Consider the following 25,425-nt stretch of genomic DNA (forward strand, 5'->3'; position numbering starts at 1 on the left):
TTACAAAGGTAGATTTGTAGAGAAACTAATAACACTAAAATTTCAGGTCCCCTCACTTGCATGGGTACCTTCCCTGGAATGATTCCTAACCATATGTTCACATGTTCATAAATTTTTTGAAGTTTGTGAGGGAAGATATTTTAAATGTAATCGGTTAAGACTACTGTCTCTTTACATTCTGATTTTCCCTCCATCACACTTCTTTTTTGTTAGGTGGCATTGGAGTGGCCATGAGCATTTCTAGATTATGGCTAGATGAGTGTTAAATTTAGGAGACATTTATTGGGTTTAGTCATATATATTTATGTGAGATGCAGTCAATTTCGTGTAGTTAAGTCAGTGCTACTTAGAAGCTTAGAGATGGCTTCTGGGAATAGTTTACTACCCACTATGACTAGCCACTTGTTATAGAAACATGAAGGCACAGGCTAGAAGCAATATTAATAGGTCCTACCTCACCTGACATCCTAGTGGAGGAGAACTAAGGTTCAAAATGGGTACAGCAAGGAGCTGGTTTATAGAACATTTTTTCAATCAACAAATTTGTAAAAGATATTCATACTTAAAACAGGAATACAATGACTTTTTAAAGGCTCCAGGTTACATTTTCTAGGAATTGGAAACAAAAATGCAAACATAAACAGCTGCAAACATTTATTTTAAAAGTTGTAAGGCTCAAAGACAACCTTTTAATTGCTAGCCGGGAAGATTTTTTACAGTATTTAAGTGAAACAGATGAGCAATTATGGACTTCTGATTTGGACATACATATGTGAAGAGTGTTTTCTTTTGCCACCTTTAATTCTATTTATTAAAGGTATTGAGGAAATATTAATATAAACATTAATGGAATCTAAAATATAAGGGATAAAAGTGAACAGTATAATCAGTAAAAATTATTCTAAAGAGAATTCAACACATATTTTTATACCATACTGAAAGTAATTTGTTAAGTTGAAAAGAAACATTTTGAGTAGAAGACATATCAGACCCTGGGCTTGCTGTGAATCTAATAATGAAGAAAAGTGAATTATATGAATATATTTGGGAAACCACTAAAACTTCCTGCTAAATTAATTAGCTTTTGCTGTATAGCAAACTTTCTCTAAACGTAATGGCTTACACTACATCATATGAGCCAAATGAGGCCCATGGCGGCTTCTTTGTTGTTGTTGTTTTGGGGTGTTTTTGTTTTCTAAAGAAATGCAACAGAGACTTTCAGGTGGCCCGCAAAGCCTAAATATTTACTCTCTGGTTCTTAACAGAAAAAAAGTCTGCCAAACTCTGGCTTAAAAGAATTTATTTAGCTCCCTACTCACCACTTTAGTGATTTGGGCTGGGCTCAGTTGGGCAGTCCTTCTGCTGCTCTGGGCTGACCTCATTTATTGTTTTACAGTATCCAGTAGGTCACCTAAAGCCTAGTGATCTGGCATTTCCTCCCTTCCAGGTTTGGCAGTTGGCTGGCAGTCAACTGGGATGATGGGGCCACAACCTCTCATTATTTAGCAGATAAGTCAGGGCTTGTACTTATGGTGGTAGTTGCACTGTTTCCAACAAAAGCAAGCAGAGACAAGCCCAAATCCAAATGTTTGTTTGCATCATGTTTGGTAATGTTCCAGTAAAGTAGGTCACATGGCTAAATCTAGAGTTATAGTTGGGGGGAGGGGATACTACCAAAAGGCATAGATGAAGAAAAGGGGGGAAAATTGTGGTGGTATCTTGGCTCAGTAGGTAGAGCATGAGACTCTTAATCTCAGGGTTGTGAGTTCAAGCCCCACCTTGGGCATGGAGCCCACTTGAAAAAAAATTAATGGCCATCTTTACAATTGTCCATACTTGATTTGACATAAAATAATGACAATAACAAAGGTAATGTACGACTAATAATGCGCCATTACTATGAGGATTCTTATAATATGCCATTACTATGATCAACTCTTAAAAGTGGTGTCCGTTCAATAAATATTTACGATTAGTAGCTACACAGGAAATTTTAAAAGCTGTGAAATCTTTTTGTTCATATATGAAAGAAATCTGATAGATTTTTTTCTCCAATTGACAATAATTCTCAAATTTTATGTGGAATTCTCAATACAAATTGTGAACTTGAATATTTGCTAAACTATCAATAATAAAAGCACTTGATTAATCACACTTAATAGAAACTCAATGATCATTATATTCTATTTTTTGAAAAGGTGACAAAATCATTGTCATATGAGTATGAAAGGTATAATCAGCCAAAAATGTAGGAGAGAAGTATTATAGAAGAGCATCAGGCATTTCATTTAAAAGCATATTTTTTCTAGATTTCTGAGGGAGGGGTGGTATTTTCAACTTTTTATTCTCATGAATATAGATGCAAAAATCCTCAACAAATTAGCAGACCAAATCCAACAATACATTAAAATACCATACACCACAATCAAGTGGGATTTATTCCCAGGATGCAGTGGTGGTTCAATATTCACAAAACAATCAACATGATGTGTCACATCAATAAGAGAAAGGATAAAAACCATATGATCATTTCAATGGATGCAGAAAAAGCATTCGACCAAGTACAGCGTCCATTCATGATAAAAACCCTCTGCAAAGTAGGTCTAGAAGGAACATACCTCAACATATGAAGGCTTTATATGAAAAACCCACAGCCAACATCATACTCAATGGTGAAAATATGAAAGCTTTTCCCCTAAGGTCAGGAATAAGACAAGGATGTCCTCTCTCACCACTGTTATTTAACATAGTCCTGGAAGTCCTAGCCACAAGCAATTAGACAACATAAAAAAATAAAAGGCATCCAAATTGATAAAAAGAAGTGAAACTCTATTTGCAGATGACATGGTAGTATATGTAGAAAACCGTAAAGACTCCACCAAAAAACTACTAAAATTGATAAATGAATTCAGTAAAGTCTCAGGATACAAAATCAATTTACAGAAATCTCTTGCATTCTTATAGACTAATAATGAAACAGCAGAAAGTGAAATTAAGAAAACAATCCCACTTACAGCTGTACCAAAAGCAATAAAATATCTAGGAATAAACCTAACCAAAGAGGTGAAAGACCTATACTCTGAAAAACTATAAAACACTGATGAAAAAAATTCAAGGCAACACAAAAAATGGAAAGATATTCCATGCTCACGGGTTGGAAAAACAAATATTTCTATACTACAGGAGCACCTGGGTGGCTCGGTTAAGTGTCTGCCTTCAGGTCCGTTCATGATCCCAGGGTCCTGGGATCAAGCCCTGCATTGGGCTCCCTGCTCAGCAGGGGGCCTGCTTCTCCCTCTCCTGCTGCTGCTCCCCCTGCTTGTGTTCTCACTCTCTCTGTCAAATAAATAAATAAAATCTTTAAAAAAATAAAAACAAAAACCAAAAAACAAATGTCTGTACTACATAGCAATCTACAGATTGAATGCAATCCTTATCAAAATACCAGCAGCATTTTTCACTGAACTAGAATAAACTATCCTAATTTGTATGGAACCACTAAAGACCTCAAATAGCCAAAGACCTATAAACTAGAGGTTTCACAATTCTAGACTTCAAGTTATATTATAAAGTGGTAGTAATTAAAACAGTATGGTACTGGCATAAAAACAGAAACATAGATTAATGGAATAGAACAGAAAACCCAGAAATAAACCTGCAATTATATGGTCAATTAATCTTCCACAAAGGAGGAATGAACATACAATGGAATAAAGACAGTCTCTTCAACAAATGGTGTTGGCAAAACTGGACAGCCACACAAAAGAATGAAACTGGACCAATTTCTTTCACCATACACAAAAATAAACTCAAAATGGATTTAAGACCTAACTGTGAAACCTGAAACCATAACTTGAAGAGAGCGCAGGCAGTAATCTCTCTCACATTGGCCATAGATATTTTTCTAGATATGTCTCCTGAGGCAGGTGAAGTAAAACAAAAGTAAGCTATCAGGACTACCTGAAAATAAAAATTTCTGCACAGCAGAGGCAATGATCAATAAAACTAAAAGACAACCTACTAAATGGGAGAGGATATTTGCAAATGACATATTTGTAAAGGGTTAGTGTATAAAATATATGATGAACTGATACAACTCAGCACCCAAAAAACAAATAGTCTAATTTAAAATAGGCAGAAGACATTAACAGACATTTTTTCCAAAGAAGACATACAGATGGCCAACAAACACATGAAAAGATGCTCCACATCTCTTATCATCAGAGAAATGGAAGTCAAAACTACAATGAGATAGCCCCTCACACTTGTCAGAATGGCTAAAATCAAAAACACAAGAAAAAACAGGTGTTGGTGAGGATGTGGAGAAAAAGGAACACTTGTACACTGTTGGTGGGAATGGAAACTGGTGCAGCCACTGAGGAAAACAGTATGGAGGTTCCTCAAAAAATTAAAAATAGAGGGGCGCCTGGGTGGCACTGTGGTTAAGCGTTTGCCTTCGGCTCAGGGCATGATCCTGGCGTTATGGGATCAAGCCCCATATCAGGCTCCTCCGCTATGAGCCTGCTTCTTCCTCTCCCACTCCCCCTGCTTGTGTTCCCTCTCTCGCTGGCTGTCTCTATCTCTGTCTCTGTAGCATAAATAAATAAAATCTTTAAAAAAAATTAAAAATAGAACTATCATATGATCTAGGAATTGCACTACTGGGGTGCACACCCCCAATGCAAAAACACTAAATCAAAGGGATACATGCACCCCTATGTTTATTGCAGCATTATTTACAATAGCCAAACTATGGAAGCAGCCCAAGTGTCCATTAGTAGACAAATGGATAAAGAAGTGATACACACACACACACACACACACACACACACACACACACTGGAATATTATTCAGCCATAAAAAAGAATGAAATCTTGCCATTTGCAATGACATGGATGGAGCTAGAGAGTATAACGCTAAGTGAAATAAGCCAGTCAGAGAAAGACAAATACCATATGATATCACTCATATGTGGAACTGAAGAAACAAAACAAATGAGCAAAGGAAAAATAAAGAAAGAGACAAACCAAGAAACAGACTCTTAGCTATACAGAAAAAACTGATGGTTACCAGAGGGGAGGTGGGTGGGGGGATGGGTATTAAAGAATACACTTAACATGATGAAATAAAATAAAATTATAAAAATTTTGTAATTTGTTATAATTTCTTATTCTAAAATATACTTTCATGCCTAATTTTAGATATATACTTTTTATATTATTTTCCTTCTATAGGAATTCCAAAATGTTCTAGGTTTCAGGCCCCATAAAACCTGGATCCACCTGAGGAAGGACCAGTTAAGTGTTCCTGCTCTAGAGAACTAGGTCTGGGCAGGAGAGCAGCTGGTACAAAGAAACAAGAAAGGAGAGAGTTCCAGCTGTTTTTTTTTGGGGGGGGGGTGGTGGTAATTTGTAATCCTGAATCTTTTTGTCAGCTCTAATTTTTATTTGAAAGCCTTTAATAGTCCTTTCTGCTCATAATCAAACTCAATCTATTAACTGTAGGGTGATCACGAAAACCCCAGTTTTTAAACACTGCTAAGTTGCTATATTAAATATCTGTCCCTCTTTGTTACTCCCATTCCTACTTGCCTGGTAATTTTCCCCCTTCTTGGAGAGGGTGTTTGAATAACATCAGAAGGGGGTTTCATTTGGGAAATGGAGGAAAAAGCCTCTGAGAGATCAAATAATTTGCCCATGGACATACAGTTCATTGGGGAAGCTAGGATTGCAAACAATGTCTATCTATTGCCAAGGACTATTCTTTCCCCATCCATCTCTCTTGGCCTTCAACCTCCCAGTGCATAGGGCCTGCCTCTCTAAATTGATGAGAAATACATCTTCTTTAGAAACTGAGACTTTGTTATATGCTAATTATCATCCACTACATATCTTCTGTATGCATAGTCCTATGTTAAGTGCCAGAAATCCTAGGGAAACAGAGAAAATAAAAAAAAAAATAGATAAGGTAGCACATGTTAAGTGTCTAGTAAGTGATATATAATTGCTTGTATGTGAATATTCAGGTAGATGGCCTTGAAGGGAATGTATGGTATACGATTAGTTAAAGATGCATTGGTGGGCTGAACTCAGAAAGGAAAGAGGAACAATGACTAGCTTTATTCAGAGATATGACTTTATTTAATAGATTACATGATACCTCTCATAAACATAGAGTTCCAGATCCCTAAAGGTCTTTTAGAAATCATCTAGTACCAATCTTAACCATTTACATCAGAGGTACTTGATTCTCTTTTCTTTCTTTCTTTTTAACATTTTATGTATTTATTTACTTCAGAATGAGAGAGAGAGAGCGTGCACACATGAGCAGGGGGGAGGGGCAGAGGGAGAGGGACAAGTAAAGTCCTGACTGAGTAGGGAGCCCAACATGGGGCTCAATCCCAGGACCCTGAAATCATGACCTGAGCCAAAGGCAGCCACGTAATGACTGAGCCACTCAAGTGCCCCAGTACTTGACTTTCTACAACTCTACCAACCTAACTGACTTGCCCAGAATTGCCCAGTCAACCACAGAGCCAGGGTTTTTAATCATGTTTCCTCCGCATTCTCTTGGCTGAACTACTAAGACCAACCATGATATTACATGAAGCCAATAGGTGTTCTCTAAAGCCATCTCTAGATTAATTCAGATCCTTAGAGTTACTTCTGTCATTTACTATAGTGTGCCCTGATATTTTTTCAGATTTTATTCCAAGGTTGGAGTCTCTGATCTTTATTCTTCATTTCTACTTTGTTGTTTACTTTCATTTTCCCTTTGTATTGCTGGAGCATCCTAGAGAAAGTAATTGAATGCAGAGAATAATTCTTATAATAATGAATTGGATTCTTCCCATTCAAAATTTGAGGGCACTATCAAGGAAACTAGATAATAGGTCCTTTTATATTTAGGTATAGTCTTTGATAAGAAATGTATCTTATCTTTTTTATAAGTCTCAAGCATTTGTTAGAAACTTCACATATATTTGATAATATGAATTATAGGATCTCCAGCCAGTGACTCCACACTTCCCTTATAGCTTCTAGTTATCACTATCTTTATTGTTAAATGACTAGATTTTGATCCTCGTTGGATAGAACCGAGGTTAAGGTAAGCTATTTCCAAATGGTTCTTAATTCACTAGGAAAAAAGTAGTATTATTAGATTAAACATGTTTAGCAATGCAATTTTTTTGTCTTTTAAAAATCATCTCAAGTAATCATTCTAAGAACTCAATGTAAGTAAAATAGCTATTATTACCATTTTATAGTTGAAGAAGTTAAGGTACAGAGACATCAAATGATGCGTTCAAGGTTACAGTAAGGGCAGAACTGGGATTAAACACAGATGCTAACCTGGGTCCCATGGCTCTTTCCTCTCACCATACCATCCATCTTTCTCAACTATGTATCACCATCCTAATACCCTCTTCCACATCTACTCCAGATACGAAGACATAATATTCTTGGTTTCCAATATTGTTCAGTATTTTTTGTTATTCAGTGAATGGCCCAACTCTTCTTTGTAATCACTAGAAAAGATCACCACACAAAGTCATTCTACATAAAAAAAGATTTGTAAGAAATCTTTAAATCAACCTAAACATTTCCCTGAGAGTAGAAGGACAAAGTGGACGAGAGTTGTTCCACAATTCCTGCAACCATTTTCTTTGATCATGAAATCCACATACTTGGGATCAAAGAGCAAATGCTTGTGGATTCAAGACACAGCCCACAGTTTTAATTATTAAAATGTATGTCCAAAGAGTAAAACCTAGCTATTAATCTATTATATTTATTATCTTCTTGGTTAACATGCCCAGAGGCTAATGCCACAGTGGTGAGTCAAAGCTACCATACAACAATTTATTTTACTTTATATTTCTAGATAAAATAGCAAAATTACACTTATTACAAACACTACATCACTTTAACCTTCAGTTACTTCCCACACCTATTCTTCCCAGGGTCATTGTGTCATCTGACATGAGTCCAGGGCCTCTGAGAGGAAAGCCCACAGCAAGGGTACAGAAGCTGTGAGGAAATATGGATAAGCAGGTAAGCAGGTCTTAAAGGCTGTTCTTTGGCCTAATTTACAAAGTCCTCTTCCTACACTTTAGAATTCAGAGGTTTCATAAACAAAATTAAAATGGTGCTACAACAAATCATAGATTCAAGTCCAAATGCTATATAATTGCTCCATCACCCCTATGAGAGGTTCTGATGAAAATGAGTCACATTGACCTTGGATGACATGGCCTTAGGGGCAATTATTCCCCAAGGGACTTAATTAAATGCAATTAGACCAGTGAGAGTACATTTAACAAGGCCCCTTGCGATACCTATGTTTCCAGTTTATTTTTCCAGCAACTTTCACTAATGATTTGATTCACTCAACATCCATCAACGGATAACGATTGGATACTCACTAGTACAAGGTGACAGTAGGATACCTGGATCCCGTGATTCAGAAATTAGAGAGAAAAGACAGACATGTGACAAATTAAACAGTGTTTTCCAGATTTATCTGGTAATTGTGTCCTAGATGTATGGAAAATAGTAGGGACTAACGCAGGCCTCTACTAGGCCAATATTAATTATAACAAGAGCCTCCCATGGGAACAATGATTTCTGGCAATAATATGAGAAGCCAAAAGCATTGTGCAAGCGATTCTGGACAGAGGAGGAACAATGTCAAATATGACTCCTAGGCTTAAAGCATGGATGTCAGGAGGCAGCAGGCAGTAGTGGTCATCAGAGATGGGAACCAGAGTCTAATAAAGCGAAGGGTCATGAAGACCCTGAGAGGAAAAAGGAGTGGTGCAGGATCCGAGAGTCCTGAGAAGGTCCAGGAGTGCACAGTCAGGAATGAGCTAGGGTCTGGATAAACAGTCAGAAACTGAAGTGAACCTGGGCACTTCAGATCTGAGCAAGGCCATGGCTTGGAATGAGCAGACTGCTGGGGGCCAGGAAGGCTCAGACACTGAAGGGAAAGGGGCAGCCTGCCCAGACCAGGAAATCTGGAATAAACTCGAGTATCATAACCCAGACCAGCAGCCTAGGCAGCAGCAAACAGAGAGTCTGGCAGGAAATCCCAGTCGGGAGGATGTACAGCATTAAGGAACCACTGATGCTACTAACTGGAGCCCCTGGAAGTCAGATGAACGCTTTTCTTAGGGTGTCTACAAATCTGGAGAAGCTCTAAGAAAAGAAACAAAAGAAGAAACCAGAAGAAATTAAATTTTAAAAAATATATAGATGTAATCATCACAGTAAAACAAAAACAAAAACATGGTAGGATTCCTTACATAAGAGTTTTGATTTACGGGTACAGGGAATGTGCTTGGAAGTAAAACATGAGGTTGTCAATGAGGCTAAATATATTTCTCTGGTTCTGCTGAAAACTGAGGAAACTTTTGCTCCAACCAGGAAGTTGCTGAGATGTTTGTTTGTTAGTTAGGGACTGTCTTACCCCAGAATTGCAGTAGAGGTAAGGTCATGTGCACTCCTACTTACAGAGAGCAGTATGGAAAGGGAGTTTACCCAGATCTAATCTAGTTCTAGAAGAAGAAAACAGGTGGAGGGGGTTAATATCGGAGAATCACCTGGTTTCCAGGAGGAACGGTGAGTTGTGCGGATGTGGAGCGCACAGCAGGACATAGAAGGAGAAGTCTCTACTAGCCAACTGAAGGAAGATTAGAGCTGAAGTGTAGACTTTGGAGTCATACATAGAACTGATAAATGAAGGTGAGTAGAGAAGGCATTGCTGCTTCTCAACAAGTCACATCATCTGTTATTTACGTGAAATTGTTTCTGTTACCTCCATTTTTAAAGGGCTGACTCATTTCACATAAACAAGAGTATGACTGGTGTTGTAAACTTTGACTCCAGTTGGACATGATCTTAATTAGATGGACAGCAGTGGAAGTCTGAGAATTGCAAACACATCTGGGGCTGCAGTTTAAAAAGATACCTGCTGAGAAGAGGTGACAGAGCAGAGGCTAGGGGCTGGCTGGTTGTTGGCAACCATTGGGCCTATGCTTAATAAAGCAGGGTTTATAGCTCCATCAGTCATTGAGTTAAGACTGGCTCATTTCAGCATTTGAAAAATCATGGAATCCGTGCTAGAAAGAGTCTCTCTTGAGGTTTCAATTATTTTCTGGTTGCTATCATAGCATCATTATCCTGGCCCTTCACATGGCGTCCTGGAACTTCCACCTCTATTCCAGCCTACACTCCAAAGCCAAAATCAAAATAAAAAGTAAACTAAACCCAAACAAAAATATTCTGTGGGGGAAACTGCTTTTGAATAAAGGTTCTTCCTTATTTATATGCACTGGTTTATAAAACATTTGAATTTAGAATACAGTGGCCAAACACTTCAGGTACTCATTTTTTCACGGAGCCAGCTTTAGTGCCATTAACTATGGGTGAATGTTGGGATGGGTATGACACCCTATATGTAGAGACAGGTCTGGGTCCATTGGCTTGGTGATAGCAAGGACAAGTGTGTTCCATGCCAACTCTGTTGAAACGCACCCAATTTTGGAACAATTTAATATAAGCAGCCAAACATGGACTTAGTCCAACCTCAAATGTCCTACTAAAACTGTGCGATGGCTCATAAAGATAGCTCTGTCTCTAGGAATTTTATGGACTAAAACAGTGTGTTGAAGTGATAAATAGCATTCCCAATACTTCCATTAAGAGCTATGTCTGTATTGCTTTAGACCACCATGCAGCAGAGAAATGTCCAGCAGAGGGGAATTAAGAATGAAGCCTGCATTCTCCTTTTCTTTCTTATGCTGCACATATGACTTCATTTTTTTCTAATCTTCAAAATGGAAAAAAGAAAATCCTAAGTATAACCAAATGAAAGAATATTATGGTGCTCCATTGTTTCGAGAAGGCATCTTCCACTGCGTCATTAATGTCCCTTTTGTAACAATCCATGATCCCTGAAACGTTTCTTTCAGAATTTACTGCCAGGCACACATACTTCTTAAACATCTTTAAATTTAAATGCAGATAATGAGAATTATATGACAAATTGGATTTCCCTTTTTGCACTAGTTTCTAGGGAACTCAGAGGGAAAATCAATGCTGAATTTCTTATCCCAAGCATTTAAATACAATGATTTTCTGCCTTCTTTATCTGCATCCGCCCTCTTTTTAAAAATCTCTGTTGTAAGTATAGTTTGGCATGTTTTTGGTCTCTCAATATTTTGGAGGGGATGCAATTTTATGAGGGCATAAAATTAAAGAATAGCGAGAAATATAATTAGCTCTTTATTATCCATGCTTTGCATGCTCATTATGACCTGAGATATTTTTCCCAGCACACCCTGGCTTTGTTGAGTGGATAACGTGAATGCACATCATACTATCTTGCCATTGAGCTTCCTATGGGATCTTGTTTATTAAACTCTAAACTAGAAAGGGTGGATTTAAGATGGAAGGATAGAAAAGATGAGGTGAAGGAGTAGCAAGGGAAAAATACATGTTTCGTGGACGAGTGAGTGAGAGTAAAGGTGTGTTTGAGTAATCTTTATAAAATACTTTGAAATTCTTTTTCTCTCTGAAATTGTACATACTTCCCCACCATTAGCATGAATTATTGAGAGGTTATTATAATGGCAATGATTTATATAGCATCAATAGGAAGAATGACCACATGTAAAATTGAGATAAATGCCAAAATTTTCCTATAGAATGTATTAAATGTATTTTGACTTTACATTTGATCTTAGATACTGAAATGTTTTACTCTTATCCAAAACATTTTTGGCCTTGGCAATTTGGGAACCAATATAATGTGTTTTATGCTATCTTAAGATATCATCAGCTGTGAGATTTATAACTTGCTAATGAAATCATTGGGTACCCAACAAAATGAACTTCTGGATTGGGCTTTAACTGATGATTTAGGATGGGAATTTCTCAGAAATTATGAATGAATTCATTCAATGAGAGAAAGAAATCACCAAAATATGCTAATTCTTCTGGATGCTGAAGACTAAAATCTTAAACATATTCTTAACAAACTTAGAAAATCCCATATTCTTTGGCTGAAATTAGAAATGGAAATTGTAGATGTATTAGGATTATTTAATGCAATCTTACATAAAATGAAAAAGTCGATGGTCAAGAAATTAATTTTTCATTTTGAAATACATGTACACTGGAGATGCCTGGGTGGCTCAATCAATTAAGTGTCTGCCTTTGGCTCAGGTCATGATCCCAGGGTCCTGGGATCAAGTCCTGCATCAGGCTCCTTGCTTGGAGGGGAGCCTGCTTCTCCTTCTGCCTGCCACTACGCCTGCTTGTGCTCTCTCTCTCTGACAAATAAATAAATAAATAAAATCTTTTTTAAAAATATGTGTACACAAAGAAATAACAAGGCACCCACATTCTTATTAGCAACTTCTATTTCCTATTAAACTGAAAGGAAAAATTCAGTGGGAAAGATGATAGGAGATTAGTGCTTATGCCAATAGTTGCATTTCTTCTTCATTGAGAGTTTCTTCTTTTTTTCACTGCTAGAACAGTGTAATCCCCCCTGAGGCCTCACACAGACTGAGTCCACATTGGGCTACAGGATCTCTTCATTCTGACTGAATTAACCTTTCGAATTCATCAAATAAACAGGCTCTGTTTCTGTTAATTGGCCATTTTATTGACTAAACTGATTGATTTAAGCATTCATTTCAGGTCACTTAAAAATGTACACCTACAGTATACATGCTGTCTGCAGAGTCAACGGGTCTTAGTGAAATCTAATGCTAAAACAAAATGGCCACCTCTAAGGAGCATAGGAAACTGATACAAAGCCAATTCATTTTTTAAATTTCTTTTTAATTCACTTATTCAGCAGAAACTTTTTGAATAGTAATGGGAACAACTATGAACCAGTCAGACCTATTATTTCTTTTGTCCCTAGAGCTTATGGCTAGGGATATAGTGTCCTCAGTGCAAAGGTAGGAGTTAGTGGAGGGTGCCATGAGAGGACATGGGCAGGACATGTAACCCTGCTGGAGGTGGGGTGGGAGCAGAGAACAGACTAGGCTTCCCAGAGGAAATGACCAAAGCAGCTAGAAGGGGTGATGAGGAGACCGATGCAATAAGAGACAAGAAATACATGATCTATTTTTCATTGTTATCAAAAGCTAAGAAGAAAAAGATGAATGTGGAAAACTTGTGATTTCAATGGCAAGAATCTGCCAGGATTCTCTGTGATTTTCTTTGTGAAATGAGACAGGGGAAACAATCATTTCTAAGTATGGAAGAAAGAATGAGGAAGAAAAATCGGGGGTGGGGGGATAATACAGGCAGGGATAGTGGTGCAAGGGAGATAGGAAGTTTGAGAAAAGTAAAGATTATAATAGGATTGCCAACCGCATTGAGAGGCCAGTTAAGTCATGTGTTCATGACTTGTTAGAGACACCATTTCCCATAATTCTGTGGCATCAACGAGCAGGACTCCACTGATATAGACTCCACAGGTACAGATAGAGAGGAAATGGAGAGATGGATGACCACGGGTGATGGTTTTGTTAGGCTGCAGTGTTAGAATCATCACAGGCCAAGAGTGGGTGTGAGAACATAAACCATCTAGTCTCACTTGAATAGGAAAAGCAGTGAAGTCTGGATGAAGCTGACAGAGAGGTTCAAGGTATTAGGAATCTCAGTGGGGTGAAGGAACAAATCTCAAGAGTGACTCATTAAGAGGGCTCAAAGGTGATAAGATTGGGGCCAGCACTAGGGGGAGCAGTTCCAGGTGATGACAGTGCAGTGCATCTCTAAGGGAACAGATGGCTGAAATGAAGTAAAGGTAACGGTCTCTGGAGGAGAAGCCCTGGGTGACAAGAGAGCATCCATGCTGGTGTGGGAGTTGCGCACGTTAGGATGTTAGGATATGAGGAATGATGGAAGACTATGAACCATGTCTTAGGCTCACTAACTAACTCACTCACTAACAAACTGAAAATAGGTTAGTGGGCATTTCATAGAAGCGGAGTTTTTTTAAAAAAAGCTACTCCAGGGAGTAGTTCTAGCATGGAGAACTGGATCAACATCAACCACACCTCCTGCCCCAAGCTGGGAAAGGGAGCAGCTTCTCCTAGAGAAGGTGTCAATAACTCACTATCCTCGGGAGAGAGCCTCTGGCAAGAAAGGTGAAGAGCTGAGGATTTAGACACAAAGAGGTGCCGTGACTTGCCCAAAGTCACCAAATAAGAAACTCAGGTTTTATCAATATCCCTTGGTACTTAAGGTTCTAATACTTGCCATAGGCTTCCTACTGCAAGTACTTGTACCTCTCTGCCAAGGGCTTTCTATGACTGCAGGGCAAACAGAATGGGCAGGAGAGGACTTATGCCCCAGGACCAACACTTAACAAATAATGGAAGAAGATGGTAGTTACATGCCCCCAGATAGGACAACTCTAAGGTATTGTTCTGTGCAGTTTCCCAAAGTCCCCAGAGGGACTGAGCTACAGTTGTCCACGCCTGCTCATTAATGCATCCTGCACTGGTCTTTCCTTGTTTGTCTTGTGTCCCCCGCCCCTTAGATTCCTGGGATTGTGTTGCCTAATCAAATGCAGGATGCCCATCTATATTTGAATTTCATATAAACAACATTTTTTTTAGCGTAAGTATATCCCAAATATTGCATGGGACATATATTAAACTTTTTTTGTTGTTTATTTGAACTTCAAATTTAGCTGAGTTCCTGCATGTTTGTTTGCTAAACCTGGCAAGCCTATTTGGGATTGCCTTTCAATAATCTATGTGTATTCCTATCCTTACCTCAAGATCTGCTTCTGATGGAGCCCAAAGTAAGACAGTCAGCAACTATTCCAGAAGGATATCTTTGAGGAAGACAACAAACTTGAGAAGCAACATTCAAATAAGATTGAAATTATAAATGAATGTTCTTCTATTGCCAGAAAAAGGCTACAAACCAGCCTCTGCACATTTAGCTTGATTTGTAAAAGCCATCACCTCATCAGAAAAGCACCTGTTATCCAGTCACCTTTATTAAACTCAATGCCAAGCATCATTAGTACAGCAATGCTATGAAGATGTGTATTCATTCCATCACCAAATGTCCAAAATCTCTATCTATTTCAATAAAATAATATAACTGAATAGGAAAAGGGGAGGCCATGCATCCCTGGTCATCTCCTTGACCCACCACTTCTAGCAATAAGTTGGGCTTGATTACATCAACACTGGGGATCCCAGATGCATTATGATTAATGAACTTTCAAACTGAGGCTTGTTTGTTAATAATTTAATTAAAACCCCAAGTGTTTACTTGTTGCTATTCCTCCCAAGAGATCCCTCTGCAAATTCAGCATAGGACCTGTTTCACTCATCTACCCCAACAACATCGCCGACATTTTCCAAGCTGCTATTCACTGCACCCTAATTCCTTATATCCACGAAAGCAACCAAGCCTTGATGGAGTGTGGTTTCATTTCTCATCAGTGTAAAACTAGGTCTTTCGGAGTATCTGCATTTCCCCAACATGTCTGGTGATTCCTGTGTCTTGAATTTCAATAGCAGAAGTTCATTTGTTTATCACTTTTGTTCATGTGTAGTGAATACAAATCATTGCTGCTAACACAAAGTTGTGTTCAATTCAGGTATAAAACTTGTTCAAGTAGTGAACAAAGTTGTTGGTTTAATGAATGTGTGGTAACTTCTCTAAATATTTAAAATGAGGTCCCATCAGTGCAATCTAATTTGGGCATCCACACTATCTTTTATTTCTCTATTTTTTTTTTAATTTAAGCTATTTAAAGTAAAATGAAACTGAAAAACCCAGTTCACCCATTTCTCTCATCCTCTCACCCCCTGCCTCTGGCACGCACCAATCTGTTCTGTTCCCTGTATCTTTGACCTTGTTTTCTTTGTTGTAAATTACACATACAAAAGAGATTATACAGTATCTGTCTTTCTCTGTCTGACTTGTTTCACTTAGCATAATGCTCTTGAGGTCCACATTGTCACAATGGCAAGATTTGCTTGATCAAACAGCAGTTCCATTTTTAATTTTTTGAGAAAACTCCATACTGTTTCCCATAGTGGCTGCACCAATTTACATTTCCACCAACAGTGCACAAAGGTTCTCTTTTCTCCATATCCTCTCCAACACTTGTTATTTCTTGTCTTTTTGATACTAGCCATTCTGCCAAGTGTAAAATGTTATCTCATTGTGGTTTTGATTTGCATTTCCCTGATGATTAATGATACTGAGCATATTTTCATGTACCTTTTGGCCATCTGTATGTCTTCTTTGGAAAATGTCTATTCGGATTGTCATTATTTTCATGTAATACTGGGCTCTTTTATCTCAGCAATAGATAGTACCAATCTGTGGCAGTATCAGCAAACCTCAGGGCTGCGAACAGCACTTGAGTCACTGGGGAATGCCAGTGAAGTTCACTTTAAAGAAAATAATTCTCACTTTTATATGCGTTCTGCACACTTCCTTTTGATTTCCACGGTGAGCCTATTGACTTCAAAGTGTCCTTTCAGGATCACTTAGAAGGCCAGAGACTCATCGTGTCCTGATTCGTTGACTTTGCTGCATGCTCTGCACTTGTTTGAAATCTGTGGGGTTCTGTCTAAAAGAAGCTCAATAGGCAGCAGAGAGAGGCAAGTGTCTAGTCTCAAACCTCCCTTGTAAAATGATTACAAAACCAAGTGGAGACTGGGGAACTGGGTATCATCTTGACAATGAGTCATCTTCTGAAAATGAGTACTCAGATCCAGCATGGCAGGAGAATGGCTACAAAGGAAGGCACTTTATAAAGCGGCTCACATCTTCCTCCCCTGCCTGGGCAAACTTCACCATTTTGAAATCTCAAGAAGTTGGTCCTACATCAGAGTGTGGAGGTAAATGATCTCCTGATTCATAAATCATTAAATTGTTTGAATATAAATGGAAATCAAGATGGATGAAGATAACTATCTTCATTTACTTTCATCACACACTCCTAATTGTAGTTCAGGATTTTCCCTGTAGAATGAATGAATGGCAGAAACCCTCCCCAGAAGAGCTCTAAGGGTTCCAAAACAATGCACAGATTTGCACCGAGCTTCCTCCTGTCTGCTTCTTTCTGAGGTCAGCATTGTTCTAATAATAAGGATCAGATGGTTTTTCTATTAATGGCAATTTAGGGCAATATGTACTTCACAAGACCAGTCTGAAGAACCATAGTCCTGTTGTCCCCTTCCCTTACTCCATGTGGTTGATCCTACACTATATTTGAACATGACATAGTAACATAGATTGTGTGGCGGGCCTCAACGACCAGGCTTCCCAGGCTTTCCACCTCACCCATGACTGAGGGCTCCCCACCTACTAAGACTCTAATTCAACTTTGTAATTAATTTTATTTAATGATTAAACACATTCTGAGTGAGTTTTACATCATTTAGTGTCTAGACTATGCTCATACGACATAAGATGAAATGGCTGAAACATACAAAAACTCGCACAAAGTAGGAATTATCTTTCTGTGGGATTAAGCCACTTGGCTGTTTCGTGGAATTCAAGAGTTCATTTTTTAAAATGACTTTTCTTTATCACTTGAACTTAGCTGGGCATACCAACATTTGCCAAGAGGAAAGTTTTTTCATAATGCTAATGTCTTCAGACCACACATAGGAATTTGGAAAGACCTGAGTTGAAAAATCAAAATTCATAGGCATCTCCCCCAAAACTTTTTTTTTTTTTTTTTTTTTTGCCACTGTTTGTAGAGCACACCTCAGAGTCTGCTGGGAGCCTGTTGTTACTACACAATTTTTCCAAAGACCCAGGGCAAGGGCCACATCATTTTAATCTGGGAAATGACTCTTTTGAGCAAGTTACCAGATAAAGTTAGTGATTTACGAAAGCTTTTATCAGCCTCCTGATGGCTTTTACAGAGTGGAACACTACATGACCCATGTGATTTGTTTTCATTTACAAAGGTGCAGAGGCTTTGAATTTAAAAATGGAACGTTTTCTTCTCGTGCCAAATGTAAACAATTTAACATCCATTTCCCATCCAGCTATTTTACCAGTTCAAAAGAGTTTATATGAATCTTATCTGTATTATATTTCCTGCTGATTTGGCAGCACCTCCTACTTCAGCTGGGAAGCCAAAAATGTGCTGGCTCAGATTTGAACAGGAAAGGAATAACAAAGAAAACTGGGAAATAAATGTAATGAGCGGTTACAGGGTGCTGAAAACTATACTTATCGTTTCTTATTCTCGCAGAGTTGGTGCTGCCATATTGATTTATGCCTGGGAAGTCTTTTATGGAAACACACAACAAAAGCTTCAGATTATTTTGTCAACAAGAAAACACAGTTTACCTTATCTTCAAAGTCTCCATCTATTCCTGATTTGAGCAGTTCCATATTCCTTGCTTGCTGAGATCTCCGTGAGCCCTGGAGGAGATTTGCATTGGATATAGTAATTCACCATAAGAGATAAAAGCCCCCAGAATGTCACAGAACTGGTTTTCTAGGCCGGTGGAATAATTCTGAGGGGACCACAGGCAGTCTAGAGAAGAAAAAGTATTGTGGCTCTTCCAGGCCGACTTAGAGTCAGTTTACTGAGCCCTAGAGACCCTTTCTTTTTCCTTCCAGAATGCAAAAGACATTTATTTGGCATATTGTTTGAGGGTCTTAAATTTCTTTCTCACATTCAAGGCCTGGACAATTGGAAAGGAGAAGAGGGAAAGAACAAAAACAGCCGTCTAGACATTTCCTAGTGGAGTATCGTGTTTATAAACCCTTTTCCTTGCCTTGTCCTAACAATACATGATGAACTGAGATAAAATACTAGATCATAAACTTGGACCCTATTGTAAGGATGACAGGCAAGGGTTATGGTTTTCTTTCCAAAATTAAACTTTAATTTTTTTAAGATCACGTGACCAACAATTTCTATTAAAGGCCCTTCCTCTAGCCACCATCCCAGAAACACTCTCACTTCCAATTGGCTTCCCCACCCCAAATTCCCTTACACTCTCTACCCAACACCGTACCCACAATTTTCACTCCACTTTCAAGCTTCAATTTAATTGGACTTAATAACTATATGGGTGGTATGTTATTTTTCAATAAATACCCTGCCTTTCTTGTCAATAAACATCATGACTATCACCACTATCTAACAAATGGATGATCATATTAACGATAAGACATAACGTAAGGTAACTTTAGGACTAATTAAAGGATAGATGCTATGAGAGTGCAAGGACATCTTTTTTGTTGCTGTTTTACTAGAATACACATGTACTTATCTTCATATTAATATTTTATATCATTAAGTGCTATTGGCTCACCAAGCCTTCACCTACCAGATAACTTCTCATTCAGTAGCCAACACATCGGTGCAGTGGGTAACAGTATAAACTGCCACCTGCAGTACAGGGACATTCCGAAGAGCAAATGGAATGGTGCGTGTGATGGACAAATAACTGGTAAACTAAAGTTCACCAGCCAGAAATTGTAACTGACATTTAACAGCAGTGTCCTAGTCTCCTGTTCTTTTCTTTTTTTTTTTTTTTAAAGATTTTATTTATTTATTCGACAGAGATAGAGACAGCCAGCGAGAGAGGGAACACAAGCAGGGGGAGTGGGAGAGGAAGAAGCAGGCTCATAGCGGAAGAGCCTGATGTGGGGCTCGATCCCAGAACGCCAGGATCATGCCCTGAGCCGAAGGCAGATGCTTAACCGCTCTGCCACCCAGGCGCCACATCCTGTTCTTTTCTTTACAGCAAGATACATGCCTTCTTTTTCTTTCTCCATACAAAGAAATACACTGATTTCCTGTCCCTCTATTTACATATGGTTTCCATTTGAAAGGTCATCGGTTATTTGGACAATGATAACAAGATATTTCATTAAAAAGTAATCTTCAAATATTGAGCAACTCCAGAGATGGAATACTCTCATTAAATTCATTTGATGATATGCAGTGTATGTATGCAGTTAAAATTGGAGGAGGAGGCATACCATTTCCCCAGCCTCAAAAACCCAGCCTCAGAACACCTTGAGATAAGATTATGTTTCAGGAAAGTACAAGCTCATTTAAAAGTTACACCCAAACTGGGGGGCCTGGGTGGCTCAGTTGGTAAAGCATCTGCCTTTGGCTCGGGTCATGATCAGCCCTGCATCCAGCTCCCTGCTCAGTGGGGAATCTGCTTCTCCCTCTCCTTCTCCCCCTCCCCCAACCCATGCTCGCGCTCTCTCTCTCCCTCTCTCTAATAAACAAAATATTAAAAAAAAAGGTATACCCAAACTGTACAGTTTGCTTCTTACCAAGACACTAGTCCTTTGAGCAGTAAGTTCAAATTAGATGTTCAAAGAATATCTGTTAAAGCAATGAATGGGTAAGTGAATAAGTTGCCTCTCTCTCTATATATATGTGTGTATTTTTTTTAAGATTTTATTTATTTGACAGAGACACCAAGAGAGGGAACACAAGCAAGGGGAATGTGAGAGGGAGAAGCAGGCTCCCCGTCAAGCAGGGAGCCCAATGCAGGGCTCGATCCCAGGACCCTGGGATCATGCCCCAAGCCGAAGGCAGACGCTTAACGGCTGAGTCACCCAGGCACCCCTGCCTCTATATTAATATACAGTTGACCCTTGAACAACACAGCTTTGAACTTCACAGGTCCACTTATATGTGGATTTTTCATATAGTACAGTACTGTTAATGTATTTTCTTTTCCCTGTGATTTTCTTAATAACGTTTTCTTTTCTCTAGCTTGTCAGAATACAGCATATAGTACATGTAATATACAAATATGTGTTAATCAACTGTTAATGCTATCAGTAAAGCTCCCAGTCAACAGTGGGCTATTAATAAAGTTCCGGAGCAGTCCAAAATTACACATGGATTTTTGACTGTGAAGGGGTCGGTGCCCCTAACTTCCACATCATTCGAGGGTCAACTGTATATTGCACTGGTCACTGACTAGCAGGTGGTGGTTATTATGTTGCCTACTTCACCAAAGTTGGAGAAATAATATTAGTAGGTCTCATATGATTTCTTTCTTAATCTGTTTGTTTTCTTCTCCAAGGGCAAACCATTAGGCTTATCAGGTATACATATTATTTAGGCATCTTTGAGATTTAAAATTATACAGAGCTTTCCTAAAGTGCCAGTCTGTTAGATAGATAATCTGATGCCTCATTCACATCTGATGGAGACAACTATTAGGTTCATTTCTGCCAGTTACTGGCTGGACTGGTGCCATAGAGCTAATTACTTGGTTTTCCTTAATACAGATGAGGGAATGGGGCCCACATGATCTCCCGGTTCCCTCACGGCATTAATATCCTGTGGTTCTATGAAAGCAGCAACTGTGCTTACAGGATGGTCTTTGTTCACTGTAATATGTAATGGGGAAAAAAATGATGGCATTTATCCATGGTTATCTTTGAGTAGTGGGATTATTGATAATTTTTAACTTATTATTTAAAATTTTTGGTCAGAACTTTTTTACAATGAAAATTCATGATTTTATAATCAAATGAGACAAACTTTATTTTGTTTCATTTTAAGAAAAAAAAAACCTAACTCAAGGAAGAAAAATAAAAGGCAATAATAACAAAATATAGTTTCCATGTCTAGGTCTAGAGCCATGTTTTTCAGACTTTCGTGGACCCCATCCTGGAGGTTCTGATTCAGTAACTCAGAATGAGACCTGAGCATTTGCATTTTAGCAAGCTCCAGGATCACATTTTGAGGAACCTGGGTCTAATATTGAAACATCATATGGATATAGTGCTTTGAGTCAATCGTACCAAAAATTATTCCTTATCTCTGGCTATCACACTTACAAGGAAAAATTTCTGCATCGAAAAGTATTTAACCTGAAGCACCTGGTTTGCACAGTCAGTTAAACATCTGACTCTTGGTTTCAGCTCAGGTCGTGAACTCAGGTTTGTGAGATCAAGCCCCAAATCAAGCTCCATGCTCTGCTCAGGATCTGCTTGGGATGCTCTCTCCATCTCCCTCACCCCTCCTCCCCCATGCTCTCTCACTCTCAAATACATAAATAAATCTTAAAAAAAAAAAAAAAGGCAATGTAAGAACAATCTAGGGCTAAAGAATTATTGAAAGACTCAGCTCTACTGGAAAATGGTGGCTCCACCCCAGATGGCACTTAAATAACCCAGAATGGTCAGCTCACTATTCCCATTTATTCCGTTTGGGTCCTGGAGCCCCAGGATCCTCCAAAACTGCACAGCAAGAAAACACAGACTGATTCAGAGGTCAGTGGTTTGAAACAGGATCTTTTTCTGGAGCTTTGGTACTAGAACATGCTCTCAGTAACGAAGCTATGCGTCATCCCTCAGCAATGGATTAGCGAGTCAGTGAACCGAACTGACTGTTTCATCATCGGTTTCACTTGAAAGGTCAAGAAAAACTCACAGGGAAAGAGAGAGAGAAAGGAAATGGCTCCCTAGAGCCCTCAAAATTAACCTATTTAAGGGTTAAACTTTGTGTGAAGTGTATGCATTATAGTTAAAAGCATAACAACTGAAAATGAATCCTGACTTAATTCTGATTTTGTTGATTTGACCACATTGCTGAGGTCTAAATGACAGAAGAAAAGAAAAATGGATCTTCCAGCCACAGAATGCTTTCAATTTGTAAGTCCTCATTTCAGAAGCAGCAAAAATACTAATATTTATTGTTTGTTCAGTACTTGTGATCAGAATGCTTGTGTCTCCCTAAAGTTCGCATGTTGAAGCCCTAACTAATCTCCATTGTGATGGTATTTCGAGATGGAACCTTTGGGAGGTAAATAAGGTTAGGTGAGGCCATGAGGGTGGAGTACTCATAATGGGACTAGTGGCCTTATAAGAAGAGCCGAGAGATAGTCTCTCCATGCTCAGGCACTGAAGAAAGGCTGCGCAAGGATGGAGGGAGAAGGCGGTCACATATAAGTCAGGAAGAGAGCACTTATTAGGAACCAAATCGGAAGACAGCTTGATATTGGATTTCCTGGTCTCCAGAATGTGAGAAATAAATTTGTGCTGTTTGAGCCACCCGACCCGTGGTATTTTGTTATGGCAGCCTGAATAAGGCACTGTTAAGACAGCGCCTTAAGTGCATATCCGATGTAGTCATCCTCACATGGTCACTTTAAAGAAGAAACCCCAAATCACCCAAAATCTTTAACTGTTTTCGGGGTCAGTGTCATTTTGGCAACAGTGTTCTTTTATATTTTGCTATAGGCTAACAGCTGAAGAATCTTGTTACATATTTTACGTGTGTGTGTGTGCAAGTACCCTGCGTGCTGATACAGGAAGTGTAAGGGTGTGTTGATAAGCACCTGTGCCTGCAGTGGGGCGGATACTGGATCCAATTTATTTAGCAGCTAATTCCCTCCCATTTTCCTCTAAGCAGTTCTCTGTCCCCACATTATTCTCAGAGGGGAAGAGGGAAGGATGCAGGAAGAGGGAGAAAAGAGGAGAAAAGAAAACCAAGAATGAAGAGAGCAGCACCTGGGTGGCTCAGTCAGTTAACCATCCGACTCTCGATTTCACCTCAGGTCATGATCTCAGGGTCATGAGATGGAGAACCCCCCCACACCACCCCCCACCTAGGCTCCAGGCTCAGCGGGAAGTCTGCTTAAGATTTTCTCTCTCCCTTTCCCTCTGCCTCTCCCCACCACCCACACACTCTCTCTTTCCCTCTCAAAAAAAAAAAAAAAGAGAGAGAGAAAGAAGAGGAGAGAAAACAATATGAAAGAATAGATAAGGGAGTGGAATTTAGAAGGAAGAAATGGAGGAGTGACTTTGAGGATCTCTCCTTTCCCCCGCCCTACCCTCTACTCTGTCCCCAAATTCCCAGGCTGCTGCCACACCTGCCTCTATGCCTCTTGGAGCCATTCCTTAACCCTATGCCTGCTGAAGCTGTCACCTCCCTCTCCGAGGAGTTCTGCTGCCAGCACTCCAGCTAGAATCAGAAATAAAAGTTCTGTTGCACCAAGAGGCTAATGAAAGAAAACACAAAAACTTACAAGGGATTTCCGATACTTTCCAATTCTTTTAAAACCACAGCTCCTTACAGCTCTTCATGAGGTGGCCCTCCACCACGTCCTGCCTGCCAGCCCTGGAGACCTTCTTAAATACATGCAGAATGGATACCAGGAGCCCTCTTCAGACTGAATTCCAAACTGCCCATTACCCGTCACCCCATTATGCATTCCATTCTTTGCGGGTTTTATTGGGGGGATGTACATTGCTGAGGAAAGAGAGGCCTTTAGGGTACAGTATATTTCAAAACACAATTAAAATAAACTCTTCATGTGGAAATGTAAAATGCATTTGTATTCTCTGAAAGCCCTTGGCCTTACCAACTGCAGAGTGCTCCATAACAAGGTCATTAGTAACCAGCCTTACACAACGGGCAACAGGCATCAGCTGCACAAGAACAAACAGGGGCCCCAAACACCGAGATAACTTCCTGTACCTGTTCTTGTTTGCTTGCGGAGCCCTCAAACATTGGGAGTTGCTGAAATACATAAAAGCGTAACAGCTTGAGTCAATATTTACCAGCCTAAGCGAGTGATTTTATTTAGCGAGATGACTGAACCCCTTTGAATAAATACATCTCCTTGCAGAGAACAACCCCAGGCAGGCCCTGGGGGAAGGGCGGGAGGCACTCGTTCTGTCCCCTGGCGGGGACTCTGAGACTGTAATAGGACCTCCTCTGGCCGCTGGCCTGCAGTTCTCTGCCACCTAGGGCGGGGGTCCCATCCTGGGGCAAGTTGGGAGAACTCTCACCTCCGGCCTGCACTGGCTTCTGGATTCACGGTTCTCCTCAGGTCACCGGTAGGCTTCATAAACACTAGTTGCTGGCTCAGTGAGTGGGGGGTAGGGCCTGAGGGTCTGCATTTCTAACGAGGCCCCAGGTGCCGATGCTGCTGGTTCTGGGACTAAACTGAGAACCACTAGTCTAAGCCCAGCTCTGTGCCATAGAAATGTCTATGTTAAAAAAAAAAAGCCAACATAAACAGATGAAATTAAGTTTAATAATATATCCAAAATACAATTAATTGAAAATGCAATCAATATAACATTTACTGAAATACTTCATGCTATTTTTTTGTACTAAGTCTTCAAATTCCAGGAGGCATCCTACACTTGGGTCACATCTCAGTGCGGGCTAGCCAATGTTTCAGCAGCTCCATGGCCACATGAGGCTAGTGGTGCTTTTACTGCACAGCACGATTCCAGACTGTGCTCGGGGTATACAGAACCCAGGATTTCCTGAACCTACAGCCGGAAGCCTACCTCCAGAGCCTGAGGGTCCCCACAAATGTGTATCTTGCTGTTGGAGTAGAGTGCATATCCCCAGGCTCAAAGTTTGTCTTGGTGCTGGTATGAGTTAAATGGGTG

The 25,425-nt window shown here is 39.4% G+C and overlaps 1 long non-coding RNA gene across 1 annotated transcript in view; it reads right to left on the reverse strand.

Moving 5' to 3' along the window:
• Positions 1-18,769, reverse strand: part of LOC117797018 — a 76,201-nt gene extending 57,432 nt beyond the window's left edge. Inside the window, exon 1 of the long non-coding RNA XR_004621830.1 lies at positions 18,370-18,769. This is a non-coding gene — a long non-coding RNA (uncharacterized LOC117797018). The remainder of the gene's footprint in view (positions 1-18,369) is intronic.
• Positions 18,770-25,425: the final 6,656 nt, after the last annotated feature.

This window comes from Ailuropoda melanoleuca, chromosome 17, assembly GCF_002007445.2.
Source record: "Ailuropoda melanoleuca isolate Jingjing chromosome 17, ASM200744v2, whole genome shotgun sequence".
NCBI classification, from domain to species: Eukaryota; Metazoa; Chordata; class Mammalia; order Carnivora; family Ursidae; genus Ailuropoda; species Ailuropoda melanoleuca.